The following is a 17,027-nucleotide window of genomic DNA, read 5'->3' on the forward strand; positions in this document are numbered from 1 at the left end:
TAAAGACTTACATTTTTGTTATCTCAATGAATGGCATAGAAGATTTTATTTTCTGAATAAAAGTGTCTGTTACAAACAGTTGTAAGTAAATACAGAATGTGAAAGTGACCAGACAGAAGATGTTATTTTGAAATATAATACATAATGAAAATAGAAAGGATATCTGTGGAAATTATTTATATTATTGTATATGTATTTATTTATTTTGTATTTACAACAAAATATAGAGACAAAGGAGCAATACACTACAAAAAGGAAGTAAAGATATAAGTTTCAAAGCAATAAAATATGAAGATTTTGAAATAAATGACTTGCATATAAACATTTTACACTTTAAAATATCACAGTGAGAGAGATATGAAAGAACATGTTCACTGAACAGATGAAGCTCAATCAGGCTCCAGCAGAGAAATACAACTGTCTGAACACATTACTATAACAACAGAATTTTGAAAACAAAAGCACAGCTCAGAAGCCTTGGAATAAAACATTAATTTCCCTTTTTTGAATTTGATTTCACCACAACTGTGTGAGGGTTAGATTTTCAGGTTAAATCTTTTTGTTAAGAATAGGGGTTAACTTCTGAATTCTGTAAACTAGATCACATCACTTGTGTGTGATTCCTGTGACATAAAATACACATATATCATATTCACACATAATAACATAACCACTCCACTACACCCTGGTGAAAAATAAATATACTAAAATAGATTTGTAATACATTTATTTTATGCTAAGTGTACTACAATTGCATTTACATTTGCATGTACTTAATATAAATACCCTGCAACTGTACTTTTAGTATACTAAATTGGTGTACTTAAAGTCTGCTAAACTGGAACAAGTATTTTTGTGTTAAGGTCCAACTAAAGATATACTTAAGTATATTTGATTATGGTAAAGTGGAACTATTGCAAGTATACTTTAGTACACTTTATATATCTTGCATTCAAATTATACAGTGATCATACTATCCTTACTAATAGTGATATTAAACACATTTTAGGCTTAATATTAAAAATATGCATTGTGCAATAAAGAAGAACTGCAAATAAAGTTTAATTAAAATATTTATGTCAGTATGTCTGTAAATAGTCAACATTTGAAGCGGATCAAAACCCTTCATCAAAGTTGTTCTAAAATCTTCTTCTAAGGACAAGTTAGATGAACTTTTTTGATCCTCTTCAGATGCTGACTACTGTATATTAATGGGTTTTTAGTTAGTGTGAAATGAATGTAGGCCTATTTTAAACACATTTTAGTAGGGTTTTTTCACTAGAGCAGACTCTGCATACATTGCTTCTGACATGTTTCTCACTGTCACATACTTAACTCAGAAACTCTTAAGGAAATCCAGAGTTACCTAAACTCATAATTATAGTTGTGCTGATGTTCATGTGCATTTTAAATACATTCTTTCTGACATGACTTGAAAACACTGTAACTGCTGAAGCTAAACCTTGACCCCCATTGGCCTGCCCTAACATCATACTATTGGTTGAACCACAATGATTGATATGTTTTGAATGCCATAAAGCCAATGCCATCACACTCACTAGCAATTGGTTTGCTGTACTTTTGCTAAACAGCCGAACTCTCTGGAGTGCACACTATTGAGAATCTGTGTTGCAGATTTTGGCACATTTGTCAGAAGGAAACTTTAGAGTCTAGAAACTCATTCTAGCTAAAGACACAAGTTTCAACATGTTTTTCAAATCTGAGAATGATGAAATAATTTTTAGATGATGCTATATAATTTTTTAGATGAGACTTTCTTTTTGTGCAAACCACAGAAAACATGAGGTATGAACTGAAACATCTAGTTTGTTTCTGCTAATTGGCTGTAAGGGCAGAATTTTCAAACCCAACTTTTGCCTACAGCTCAGACGTAACATGAGAAATTTGCAAATAAAATGATTTCATTTGTTACATTTTTAAGTACTTCAGTAATTTATTTTTGTTGAATACTATGTTGACCTGTTATGATTAAATGTCCAATTCAATGAACAGTATTTGGTTCTACTTTAGTATTGGCCTAGGTAATGGTTTACAGGAAATGTGTTTTGAGTTGCAAAAAATAATCATAAGTAAGTTTTATAATTATGACCTTTACCTTTTTAAAATAATTTTCTCACACATTGAATATCAGGTAGGCTATTGTTTATTAATTTAATTCAATAGCACTTTTCACAATTTTGCATGGCTGCAAACAAATGCTGTATACAGTGCCCTCCACAATTATTCATGTTGGCCACAATTTTTGGCATCCCAATTATTGCAACCTCCTTTTTCCAAGATAACAGCTCTGAGTCGTCTTCTATAATGCATGATGAGTTTGGAGAACACCTGACAAGAGATCATTCCTTCATGCAGAATCTCTCCAGATCCTTCAGATTCCAGCTCCATGTTGGTGCTTCTTCTCTTCAGTTCACTCCACTCATTTTCTTTAGGGTTCAGGTCAGGGGACTGGGATAGCCATGTTAGAAGCTTCATTTTGTGCTCAGTGACACGTTTTTGTGTTGGTTTTGATGTTTGTTTTGGATCATTGTCCTGATGGAAAATCCAACCACAGCCCATTATTGGTTTTCTAGCAGAAGCGGTTAGGTTTTGATTTTTTTATCTGTTGGTATTTGATAGAATCCATGATACCATGTATCTGAACAAGATGTCCAGGACCTCCAGCAGAAAAATAGGCCCACAACATTAAAGATCCAGCAGTATATTTAACTGTGGGCATGAGGCACTTTTTATCCTTGTGTGCACCAAACCCATCTGGTGGGTTTGCTGCCAAAAGGCTCTTTTTTTAAGTTTCATCTGACCATAGAAGCTTGTCCCTTTTGAAGTTCCAGTCGTGTCTGACAACTGAATATGCTGGAGATTGTTTCTGGATGAGAGCAGAGGATTTTTCTTAACCCTCCCGAAAAACTTGTGGGGATGAAGGTGCTGTTTAATCTTTTTTTTTTTAGGCTTTCTGAGACTCAAGACTCAACTAATTTCTGCAATTCTCCAGCTGTGATCCTTGAAGAGTCTTTGTCCACTCAAACTTTCCTCCTCACCACGCATTAAGACGATTTAGACACACGTCCTCTTCCGGGCAGATTTGTAATATGTTTACTTGATTGGAACTTCCTAATTATTGCCCTTATGGTGGAAATGGGGATTTTCAAAGCGTTAGTTTTTGTCTTACAACCAATTTCTATTTTGTGAAGCTCAACAATCTTTTGCTGCTCATCAGAACTATATTATTTGGTTTTACTCATTGTGATGAATGATTACGGGAATTTGGCCTTTGTGTTTCCTCATGTTTATACTCTTGTGGAACAGGAAGTCATGGCTGGACAATTTCATGTTCATGATAACCCTGGTGTGCTAAAAAATGGAAATATGAATGGAAATATACTTCAGAGACATTTTACTCATAAGAATTTATAGGGGTGCCAATAATTGTGGCCAACATGTATTGGAGAAAAACATTTATTTCATAATGTGAGTTTCCCCCACTTTCAATTGTTGTACTTTGATGAAAGATATATTTGGGTGCTTATCTCTCTCTCTCTCTCTCTCTCTCTCTCTCTCTCTATATATATATATATATATATATATATATATATATATATATATATATAAATGAATATATATGTCGCTAAATGTTGATAGATGACGTCATGCTGCAATTTGTTTGCTTCTCTGCTGTTACCCTTTTTGCTCACATCATATATTTTAATGCAGCCAAATTCCCAATAAAATTGTTTCATCTATATATTTTTCTGTTTTTGTTGTCAGACAATATGAAACGGTGACTGAAACGCAGCCCATTAAGATTACATACAGGGCTCAACATTCAGCCTTTTCATTCACTTGTACGAGTAAAATAGTTGCTTGTCGGAAAAAAAATAGAACTGGCACCATGTTTATTCCGTAAGTAGAATAGGGAAGGTCTAGGACACACAGCGTAAGCGTTTTGAAGAATGCAAAACTGGAAGTATGTTCAAGACGATATTTTGTGTTTATAAAGCATATACAGTTAATTTTTAATTTTTGAAAATGGCCAATGGTTTCTCTAGATAAGACTCTTATTCCTAGTCTGGTATTGTTTAAAGCCCTTTGAAGCTGAAGCTTCTTGGATGCCATGGGGGTGAGTAAATTATCAGGAAAAGTTTATTCAAAAGTGGACTAATCCTTTAATATTCAATACTATTTAGGGTGGATAGGGTGAATAGTATGCACATTGGGATGCAGGATGAGTGTTGCTACGCTATGGTTCTGCTGTGAGTTTTGTTTGAAACTTTCACTACAAGCCATGCACAACTGCAGCGACCACAAAAGAGTCAAATTAACAGCTCAAAGTTTGTCTTCATTTTCTTCATCAATGCCAAAGATATTGATTACAACTTCTACACCAGCGGACCAAACCATCCAGGAGTTTCTCATGAGCCTGCAGATCCAGACAGCTAAGGCATTTGCAAGTATCGTTTGAACACTAAATGGCAATTTAGTAGTAAGATTGTGAACCCCTTTTAACAAAGGTGCTTTATAGTATTGAAACTGATGGTTTATCCAGCAATTGTTAATTTACTCTTTCCACTGTTTCATTCCCCTGTTATGATATGGTTCAAATTCATTTTCCATTCCCTGACTGCGTGAATGGTATGTTTGTGTTTGTTAGTTTAGTAATGTGTTTGTGATGTAGTTAAATAAAACTTGTGTGCACACTCTTGCGAGTTGATTCAGGTCTGCTTATAAAACCAATGTCCCTGATAAGGATTCGATCACAGCTACGTGCTAAGAAAGTGATATTCTGTGGCCACGGAAAATATCCTTTCTATAATAGTTGATAGACAATTAATACTGAGTGTTCGCTGGCTGAACAGATTAATTGATTGTAATATTAATTCAGCTACATTAAGTTAATTTGATTAAATGATTCAAATATTTATAATTAATCATTACGAATTATGACAACTTATTAATATTTCCCCTTTTGAGCTAATAAATAAATAAACTTACATGACGTTTTAATCAGGTCCTTGTCCAGCCGGTCAACTAAAATTCTCTTTCACTTGCCCCTTCAAAAAATCCACTTATCCCGGACTAATTGACAAGTGTTAGTGTCAAGCCCTGACATGTTAAACCAGCGCTTAATCCTGATTTATTATTGAGACGTTGTCTGACAAAATCACCACACATTTGATGTGATTTTGGCTATATGTACACATAAAATGATCACTCAGGTTAGAAGCAATAGTATCTATTTTATTTGTTCTCTGACAGAGTGCACAGCTTAAACTGAATGCGCTGCTTTTCTCAGCCACTCACTGAACAGCAGACTCAGAGAGAGAGGTGAAAGCAAGCAAAATCTTGCGCTCGTGCAGCAGTAGCGGTGGGTCTCGGAAGCTAGATCAGGTTAATAAGTATATTCGTCACAAAAGGGATCTGAAAAGTCGCTAAGTTTGCAACACTGATGCAGCCTTCTGTCTCCAGGTCCTCAGGCAGCAAGGCACGCTGCTGGGTAGACAGCAGGAGGAGATCACCGCTTCTCGTCATGCTTTTTCGGAGCTGTCACTTCAACTGACCCAGCTCACAGCACGGCTTGATCGGTTTCAGATTATTCCTCCTGCGGCTCCTGTTGTACAACCTCTGTCTGAACCAGAGACAGCTGCTTCCCGTCATGCCTAAACTTTTCTTAATCCACTTGCTCCATACTCTGGTGAGCCCAATTCATGCCGTGCCTTTCTGTCACAATGTTCTCTGACTTTTTTCACTCCAGCCCTCCTGTTTTCCCATGGAGCGATCTAAAGTGGCATTCACCATCACGCTTCTGATCGGACAAGCGAGAGAATGGGGAACGGCCACGTGGGACAATGAACATAAATGTTGCAGCTCGTTTAAGGAGTTTTCGGAGGAGCTCCGCAAGGTGTTCAATCGCTCCGCACTTGGGACGGAGGCAGCACGGGCATTATCTTTGCTGCAACAGGGAGGTCGGTCTGTGTCGGAATACTCCATAGAGTTCCGCACTCTCGCAGCGTCATGCGGATGGAATGCTAAGGCGCAGTGGGATCATTTTCTTCACGGGCTGGCATATTACATCAAGGATGAGATATATTCTCTCGAACTGCCTCCCAGCCTCGATGGATTAGTCGACCTCACCATCCACGTTGACAACCAGCTCTCCATTCCTGGCATCGAAGGGGCGTGGCCTCTCACAAACTCTTATCCGACCTGGACGCTGGAGTGGCAGGTGACGCGATGACAGCATCTCGTCCTGCCTGAGGAGGAGCCCATGCAGTTCAGGAGAGCCCAGCTCTCAATTATCTATAAAATCATACCCACTCCACCAAGTTTATTGCTCTCACCCTCTTTGGTAATCATGCTGAGGAGATTCGTTTTCTCCTCATTCACTCTCCCTCCACTCCATTAGTATTGGGACACACATGGTTGGTCAAACATAACCCTCACATTGACTGGGCTCTTAATTCTGGCTTGGAGCCCTTTTTGTTTATCTCAATGTTTGGGTCCTGCGTTTTCTCCTTATGTCTTGTTCTGCGTCACAGGAGAAGCCGGTGAGCCTGGTGAATGTACCGGAGGCTTACCATGACTTGAGAGCGGTTTTCAGTGAGTCCCAAGCTTCATCTCTTCCTCTGCACCGCCCATACGACTGGACGATAGATCTGTTGCCTGGCACTTCACCAAGGGGGCGCCTTTACTTTCTTTCTGGGCCCGAGAGGGAGGCCATGGTGAAGTACATCAATGATTCTCAGGTAGCTGGCATCATTCAGCCCTCCTCCTCTCTGGCTGGAGTGGGGTTCTTCTTTATGGGGAAGAAAGATGGATCGCTCCGTAACTGTATAGATTATCGGGGCTTGAATGACATCACGATAAAGAATCTTTATCCTTTGCCGTTGATGTCATCGGCCTACAAGCTCTTGCAGGGAGTGACCATTTTTGCAAAGTTGGACCTTCGCAATGCTTATCACCTAGTTCGGATTAGGGAGGGGGACGAATGGAAGACTACCTTCAAACACCCCCATGGGCACTTTGAGTATTTGGTTATGCCCTTTGGTCTTTAAAACTCCCCGGCAGTCTTCCAGGCACTCGTCAATGACGTGCTTAGAGACATGGTCGACCGGTTTGTATTTTTTTTACCTCGACAACATCCTGATCTTCTCCCTGAATGAGCGCGACCATGTCCAATACTTCAGGTGAGTGCTCCAGCGGCTGCTTGAGAATTGTTTATTCGCCAAGGTGGAGAAGTGCGAGTTTCACGCACGGTCGGTTCCGCTCCTGGGATTCATTCTTTCACCCGAAGGTATCTGAATGGATCCCGCAAAGGTAAAAGCGGTTGCTGATTGGCCTACACCAGATAGTCATAGAGCGATCCAGCGATTTCTGGGGTTTGCCAATTTTTACAGGCAGTTCATTCGGAATTTCAGCCAGGTCACCCTTCCTCTGTCGGATCTCACCTCCACTCGAAAACGTTTCTGTTGGTCGCCGCAGGCTCAGGCTGCATTTTCAAAGTTAAAGAGTCACTTTGTTTCAGCTCCCATTCTTGCTACTCCCGATCCGTCTCGTCAGTTCGTTGTGGAGGTGGATGCATCAGAGGTGGGAGCGGGGGTGATTTTGTCTCAGAGGTCACCTTCGGATGACAGAGTACATCCCTGTGCTTGACTTGACCTGGGGCGTGGTATCCAGAGTCCGCTCTGCTCTTCCATGGCGCAGGATTCTCGTCAGTTTCTGTCGGCATGTCCGGTTTGTGCTGCGGGTAAGGGCTCCAATCGACCCCCAGCAGGGTTACTCCCCCTGCCGGTCCCTTCGAGACCCTGGTCACACATTGCAATGTACTTCATCGGCAAAGGTCAGAAGGTCTGGTTGTCTTCCCAAGACATTCCTCTCAAACTCCCCTCACGTAAACTGGGACCCAAATGTATTGCACTGTTTTCTATCACTAAGGTGCTCAGTCCAGTGTCGGTTCGACTCAATTTAACCCCCCAGTTTAAGAATATCCACCCAGTGTTTCATGTCTCTAAGATAAAGCCCATCATTCGCTCCCCCCTTCAGCCAAAGACCTCTGTGCCTCCGTCTCGTAGATTCATCGAGGGGTCTCCTACTTATATGGTACAGCAGCTCCTTAATTTGTGAGACGGAGGGGTAGAGGTCATCAATACCTGGTAGACTGGGAGGGCTATGGTCCGGAGGAGAGATGCTGGGTTCCGGCTCGTGACATTCTGGATCGTGCTCTCATTGACCAATTCCATCTGCGTCATGGTGAGTCCTCTGGGGACACCAGGAGGCGTCCCTGAGGAGGGGGGTGGGGTTTACTGTCACGGTTCAGGGTGCTTCATCAGCTTACCTTATACAGGTCTGTGTCCTGTCATTTTCTGCAGCTCGTGACCTGGGCAATCAGCGCTGGTGTGTGCAGATCATGAACCTGGTGCTTGTTCCCTTCCTTCCTTTTATTATGTCTGCCCCTTGTTGTCTGTAGATTTCGTGCTGTTGTTCATGTTCGGTTGTACCTGTGCTTTGTGTCTTTGTGTCTTACTTTCTTCCACTGCTGTGCTCAGGACGCCTAGACGAGGAGTATTTCAGCTGGTCGTGTGCCGGCTATCCTCTGTCTCGTTCCATGTACCGATGTTTATTGGATTTTCTGTTGTGCCTAATAGACTGTTGCACGAATCCTCTGCATTTGAGTTCTCTCTTCACGTTCCTGACATCATGTTGCATTAATGACAGACAATGTCTGTCACTGATATTTAACAAAACACTGATATTTAATGTTGCGTCTGCTGGTTTTATTTCTTTAACAGCTTAAAGCCTAATGCATGTTCGTGTTGTATAGCAACAGGCCGTATTGCGTTTATTTTCATGCACCACTTACTATGTCCATATTAATAATTTTCTCTGCAATTCACAGTCTTTTAATCCATATAATTTGTGCTGTCATTAATAGGCGTATAATTTGTGCTGTAATTAAAAGTAACCCCTGTTTATATCTGTGTGGTGGCACAACAAGTAAACAGAGTACTCTTGTGCGAGAGCAGACCGCGTGACCCGGGTTCGATTCCAGCCCGTACTGGTTCCTGCATTCAATATACATGTAAATCTGTTCCAACTGTCTCAATGATGTTCACTGGATAAGTAAGTTACTGGTATACTGGGGCTGTCTGTAAAAGGCATATTCTTAAGCTGTAACTTTATTTATAAAGATACTTTATTGTAGTCTATTTGAAGCACACTAATGATGCCATAAGCACACTACAAGTTACCTTGGAATGCCATTACAATGTGTTTTAACATCACTAAAAGTTTGTTATCATTATAATATTAATGTATGTTCAATACTCTCACAATGTAATTTACTCTTAAATGTCACCAAAATACATTTAAAGTTTATGCTGAGTGAATTCTGCATTTCCAAACTTAAATACACAAGTATATTTAAAGTGTAATTAAGTATACGTGGAATAGTTACACTTTAGCACAGACAGGTATATTTAATACAACTTTAGTTGAACTTCAGCACTGCTTTTGGACAACTAAAATGCATTTAGTTCAAAATTAGTTGTTCCAGTTTATATTTTATAGCATGCCACAAGTACATTTAGTTATACTAAAGTACATACAAATAAATAGTACTATTTTTTCACTAGGGCAGTAATTCACCTCCTTTCCCATTTTTGGATCTTTGGGTTTTAGAAAGCTGGCAGCCCTTAAAAAGAATCAAATTTTTATCAATGTCTCATGGCGACTCCTGCGTACACCACATCTTCCTCCTCTTGAGCTCTCTGTAAGAAAACACACCACAGATGTAGTTATTAAGAACATTGCTGAATATTTATCATTATTTTAACTTATACACACAAATACACATCTAGATCAGATCAGACTTTTAGCTCAAATAATACACACACACATACTGAAATAATGTTCATACCGATTTCTGTGCTTTTCGTTTGTAGAACGTGGGATCAGCGTATGTGATTTCTTCACCGCTCTGAACTGCTTCAACAAAAATGACAAAGAATTATTGTTGCTTTTTCTGCAGCACTGATTTTCATTATTTTAATATTATAATACAGTGTTATGGGATGCTTGATTCTGATTGGTTGAAGTGTAAGGTGTGAACCATGGTTTTAATAATGAATAAAACAAACAAATAAAAAAAAAACATGAATCATGTTTAAATGATGCATCATGTATTTAAACAATGGTAACCACAAATTAACCATGGATTAACTAACCAAATTAGTCTGCACATCAATGGCTCCATTACTAGCTCTAAAATTAAGAAATTAGGCCTACACAAGAGTGCATTTAATATATATATATACAGTATAGTCCAAAAGTTTGGAACCACTAAGATTTTTAATGTTTTTAAAAGAAGTTTCGTCTGCTCACCAAGGCTACATTTATTTAATTAAAAATACAGTAAAAAACAGTAATATTGTGAAATATTATTACAATTTAAAATAACTGTGTACTATTTAAATATATTTGACAAAGTAATTTATTCCTGTGATGCAAAGCTGAATTTTCAGCATCGTTACTCCAGTCTTCAGTGTCACATGATCCTTCAGAAATCATTCTAATATGATGATTAGCTCCTCAAGAAATATTTGTTATTATTATCAATGTTAAAACAGTTGTGTACTTTTTTTTTCAGGATTCCTTGATGAATAAAAAGTTCAAAAGAACAGCATTTATCTGAAACACAAAGCTTCTGTAGCATTATACACTACCGTTCAAAAGTTTGGGGTCAGTAAGAATTTTTATTTTTATTTTTTTGAAAAGAAATTAAAGAAATGAATACTTTTATTCAGCAAGGATGCATTAAATCAATCAAAAGTGGCAGTAAAGACATTTATAATGTTACAAAAGATTAGATTTCAGATAAACACTGTTCTTTTGAACTTTCTATTCATCAATATTCATCTATTCATCTTAGTGGTTCCAAACTTTTGGACTGTACTGTATATATATATATATATAAATTGTTCTCCCTAAAGTTGATCCAAACTTGTATGAATTTCCTTCTTCTGATGAACATAGTAGAAGATATTTTAAAGATTGTGGGTAACCAAATATTTGACTGTAGTCAAATGTTTGGTATTTGGTTTGGTAGTATTTTCCCCAATACTATGTAAGCCAATAGCTACTGCCAACTGTTTCTCACATTTTTCAAAATATCTTCTACTGTGTTCATCAGATAACAGAAATTAATATGATCTCATACAGTCATGACTTCTAGCAGCAAAACTTGCATACTGTTCCTTTAAGAACTTGTATTTGTACAGATATCTCAGCAGTAGGGAGTACTTGCCCTCTTGGTGTGTTTTCCTGCAGATGCAGAAGATCCCGACTACAGCTACAATCAACAGAGATCCAGCAGCAGCAGCAGAGATCAGTCCAATGATCAACGAGGATACGCCTTGATACAGAGTAGACACAATGAAGGGTTAAAGTGAATGAATCTGTCATCTAACCTTCAGCAAACACTATATCTGAACTTCAGAGATCAGTTCAGCAAATATATCAGCGCTGTTGTACCTGCAACACATGTGTGACAGAGTTGAGTGATGTTGAGATGTTGAGTCTGGTTTCTGATGGGATTGTTGATCACACAGCTGTAGGTGTTGTTATCCTGATATTTCACCTCCAGAGGATGAGAGAGACTGATGCTGAGATTAGATGCACTGATGCTGGAGAATGAACTGTTTCCTTTGAACCAGGAGAGAGTCACATGACTCACATTCACAGCTGAACACACCAATGAACATGATGATGATGAAGATGATAAACAGTTTCTGCTGATGACAGGAACAGGCAGATGAGCTGGAAAATGTGAGAGAATATAGATAAATGAGTGTTAATGAAGTAGATGAGAAATCAAGACTGAAAAGTAGAGCATTTAAAACAATCTGATATTGAAAGAACAGCGTACTTGAACAGTGGCACTGAAAAGCTTGAGATGAATTAAAAGATGTAATTTATGAATAAAGCCTCCCAATTTTAAGTTAAATATTTTTTTGCACGACTATTGAAAAAAAAAAAAAATTCAGCTGCATATAATAAATAAAAGCAATGAAATTAGCCTTAACAACCCTAGTGAAAAATAAATATACTAAAATCTATTTGAAATACATTTATTTTATGCTAAGTGTACTACAATTGCATTTACATTTGCATGTACTTAATGTAAATACCCTGAAATTATACTTTTAGTATACTAAATTGGTCTACTTAAAGTCTGCTAAACTGGAACAAGTATTTTTGTGTTGAGGTCCAACTAAAGATATACTTAAGTATATTTGATTGTGCTAAAGTGAAACTATTGCAAGTATACTTTAGTACACTTTATATATCTTGCATTCAAATTATACAGTGATCATAATATCCTTACTAATAGTGATATTAAACACATTTTAGGCTTAATATTAAAAATATGCATTGTACAATTAAGAAAACTCCAAATAATGTTTAATTAAAGTAATTATATATCAGTAAATATAGTAGTCAACATTTGAAGCGGATCAAAACCCTTAATGTATATTAATGGGTTTTTAGTTGGTGTGAAATGAAAGGTTTTTTCACTAGAGCAGACTCTGCATACATTGCCTCTGACATGTTTTCTCACCATCACCTACTTAACTCAGAAACTCTTAAGGAAATCCAGAGTTCCCTTTCAGTCGGTCACGTTCTACGTACGTCAGTAGTGACCGACGAATTGGGATATCGCTAGAGAGCCCCTATCAGCTTCGAGAGAACTAAAACAAGCCAATGAACATTGGCGTGCGATATTTGCATAATGCGCACCGCCCACATCTGGGGGACATAAATAGGAAGCAGATGCAATCGTCATAAATAGGAAGCAGATGCACTCTGTCTTTCGCTTCGGAGCCTACCTTGTTGGTGTCCCGCAGCTGTTAGAACTTCAAGCCTCTGAAGAAGTCTTCGGCGTTTGTGTTGGTGTGACGACGCTGCAGCGAGGTCGCGAGCTGGAGTGAGCCGGGTGGAAACATCTGCTGTTTTCTCAGTGTTCCGCTGTCATTCCATTGGTTGGTCTGCGAGTTGGTCTGCGATTTGGTCTGGTTCCTCCCGTGTTTTTCTAAACACATCGTGACGCTCCCTGTGTGTCTCGACACAAAAGAGCTGAATTTCTCCTTCTAAAAGAGACTTCACAGACGACACTGCGTCTTTTTCAAGACGTCATTCTGTCTGTACGTTTCTGGAGGTGGTCATTTCCTATCCTCACTGACGGCCACAATCACTTTCTCTCATGTCTGCTTAGCGTGCTGAGACTGTGTTTGTGGGTGGTTCATGTTCTTTTGCGAGAGCATGCCCACATCGGCACGTTGTTTGTCTCGCCTTTCTCGTAAGGGCTTGAGCGCTGTCACGGCAACCCAGCGCACTTTCTGGCACTCTAGATGCACGGTCGAGACTCAAGTCTCTTTTTATTGAGGTGGAGTCCCCTCACTTATTTCCTGATCTAGTTTATTTTTCTGAATCAGAAAAATACTACTTTAGTGAATAAGCCTGGGTGACCAGAGGATTACAGTGGGGCAATACCCGCCGAGCCATTCTCTGTGGGCCCCCCACTCCTCTAGTGCATCAAAACATGTTGTGACTATGTGGTTCATGTTTAGTACAACATGGCCACGTTCACTGTTCAACATGGCTGGTAGCTTCTGCTTGGATTGCTGGTCCTTCTAAAAAAAAAAAAAAAAATGGTGGACCTAGCGTCTTAGTCAGGGCTTCAGCAGAGGATCAGATGTCGACTGCCACATTGGAGAGAGTGTTGTTGGGCTCTGAACATGAAGATGAGGCTGAGCGTCCCACGGTTGTGGTGTGCTCATGCTAGATCGGATTCAGACTTGACAACCATGCTTTCCCGTATGGTTAGTATGTGGTTAGTTCTGAGTCGGGGTTGAGCTACGCATGATGCAAGTCATAGCGCAGGCCCCTGGCCAGACAATGTCCACCATGGTGGTCCAGAAACGCCCCTGGCTAGCTTTGCTGGGATGTGTCGCCTTCTGGGATGTGTCGCCTTCTCGTTGCACTCATCTCACAAGCTGGCCTAAAAACCCAGCCCGCTCAGCCTGCAGTCAACCAGTTGACTAGCCGGAAGCGGTCCTGGAGATAAGGTGACCTGGTGCTGAGGTAAACAGTTCTGCGGGAGACGATGCTCACATCACTCCCTCCCCGGAGGAGGGCCGGGTGGAGAATTTGGTCTAGGTTCCGCCGCTGGCTCTCCGGAGTCCAGCGGTACCCACTAGAACTGTTTTCTAATTCCCCAGGTCCCAAGGGGGTGTGGCTGGCAGTGCGCAGGGCTCCGCCTTGCCACTCCCAGCCCCCTCTCTCTTCGCCAGCAGGTGTCAGTATGTTGGTGCAGGCCGCGCCCCGTGTGCCGTCTCCCATACGCACTGCTATCTCGCAGAGTCTGATCACACTCTGAGTCGCTACCATGCCGTCCGATTTGGGTCCCCTTACTCTGGTTCGCTGCCCCACCCCCGGTACGTCTGTGGTGCGTTTGGTTCTGCTGGCTCGGTGTCTGGAAGCCTGGATAGTGCTCTCCAGCCCGTTCCACTTGTTCATTCGTACTATCAGACTCGGCTATGCGATTCAGTTCTCCGGTTTCAGGGGTGTCCACTACACTCAGGTGTCGCTGGACATTGCACCTGTTCTCCAGGCGGAGATTGCTGTCTTCCTGGCGAGGGATACAATCGAGCCGGTCCCTCCAGCCGATTTGAAGTCAGGGTTACAGCCTCTACTTCATTGTACCCTAAGGGCGGTGGACTACGGCCAATCCTGGATCTGCGTGTCTTGAACCGGTACCTTCAGGCTGCCGTTTAACCCTTGGGGGACGGATTGGGCGGTACCGCCCAAAATGGCATACTTTTACAAATGTGTAGTTATCTCAAAAACTATTAATGCTAGAGAGATGCGGTCTTTTTTGCCGTCTTCCTCAGATTCCACTGAAAACATTTTTATCAAAATGGCAAGCAGTAAAAGATTTACGGCAGAACAAGCTCTGGAACAATTACTGGACAGTGACGAGGAGAATTCTGGAGCAGACAGCTTTTACACAGATGACGAAGTATTTTACCAGGATGGGGAAGATCCATTTGAAGACTGGTATGTAACTTCAAATAACCTCTTTATCATTATAATTTATTATATCATACATCTTGAGTATGTATATGTTTTGGATTTTTAGTCAGATAGCAATTGAGGCATGAAATATTTGTTTTAGTGTACTATACTACTCTTTCCCTGTAAACTCAGTTCAAGAGTGGTGTGAAATTTGTTTCAATAGACTGACTTACTCAACTAAGTAAACTGCTCAGGTCAAGATAGGTGAAATGTGTTTTTAGTGTACAGTGGAGTTTCATAGGGTTACATGAGTTTATAGGAGTTATTTTTTTCTACATTGAATTTTGACACAAAAAAAAGCTTCCAGTTTTATTGTGTATTTTCTCTCTCCTTTTACATTTATTTCAGTAATGATAACGACCCAAGCACGTCATATACACCGGCAAGACCACCTCAGCTTCCACCGAGGAGGAGATTTAGCCAGCCAAGCACGTCATCTACACCGGCAACAGCACCTCAGCTTCCACCGAGGAGGAGATTGAGCCAGCCAAGCACGTCATCTACACCGGCAACAGCACCTCAGCTTCCACCGAGGAGGAGATTGAGCCAGCCAAGCACGTCATCTACACCGGCAACAGCACCTCAGCTTCCACCGAGGAGAGAAACTCTAACACGCAGACACTCTACCGAGAGTGTTCAGAGGCCCACGCTGATCCACTCAAGATCACGCTCTCCACACCATACAAGACCTGAACAACACTGGAAAACTGAAAACAATCCAGATGTGGCACCCATTCTCCCCAGGTTTGCCCCTGCCAGGCCCCCAGGAGTGCAACTCGATAAATCCAAAGTGTACAGTCCATTTGATTTGTTCCAGCTTTTTTTCAGCAATAATGTCATCAGAAAATTATGCAGTAACACAAATAAGCAAGCTTCAAAGAGGATATCAGAAGGACTTAAATTCAAATGGACTGATGTCACTCCCACAGACTTCCTAAAATATCTTGCACTTGTGATTTTCATGGGACTGCTAAAACTTGGATCTGTGAAAGCTTACTGGAGGCAAAAAAACATTTTTTCAGTGCCATTTCCAAAGAAAGTGATGCCAAGGGACAGGTGGCTCTCCATTTCCTCAAATGTGCACATGAGTGATCCGGCTGAGGATGTTGTAAATGACAGCAAAAAGGGAACATCAGACCATGACCCACTGTTTCGCCTCAAGCCTCTGATGACCGAAATCATGGAAGCATGCAAGTCCTTTTACCAGCCCCCAAAAAATCTGGCAATAGATGAGAGGATGGTGGCGACAAAAGCCAAAACAGGAATGACACAATACATAAAGGACAAACCGACTAAGTGGGGATTCAAACTGTTTATCTTGGCTGACTCTTCAAATGGTTATACATCTAGCTTTACCGTGTACACGGGAAAGGCAAAGTTCCCCACTGGCTTTGGACTTTCCTATGATGCAGTTGTGGGCCTCCTGGACAAAGCACATTTGGGAAGTGGTTATCACATTTATTGTGATAACTTTTATACAAGCCCTCAGCTCTTCAGACACCTGTCATCTCTGCACTTTAGAGCCTATGGTACATATAGACAGGGGAGGAAGGACACCCCTAAATCTACTGTGAATGCCCTCTCCAAAAAATTCCAAAGAGGCACAATCAGGTGGATCCAAGATGATGACTTGCTCTTCGTCAAGTTGATGGACACAAGAGAGGTGTCCATCTGCTCGACCATCCATCAAGCCTACACATCGGAGAAGGTCACAAGAAGGCAAAAAAAGACAGATGGAACCTGGGAGAAAGTGAGTATTCCAGTTCCCACTTGTGGAATACAACAAACACATGGGTGGTGTTGACTTGTCTGATCAGCTCATCCAGTACACCTCTGCTCACCACAAAGCACACAGATGGTATAAGACTATGCTCTTGCAC

Source organism: Chanodichthys erythropterus, chromosome 3 (assembly GCF_024489055.1).
Source record: "Chanodichthys erythropterus isolate Z2021 chromosome 3, ASM2448905v1, whole genome shotgun sequence".
In the NCBI taxonomy this organism is placed as follows: domain Eukaryota; kingdom Metazoa; phylum Chordata; class Actinopteri; order Cypriniformes; family Xenocyprididae; genus Chanodichthys; species Chanodichthys erythropterus.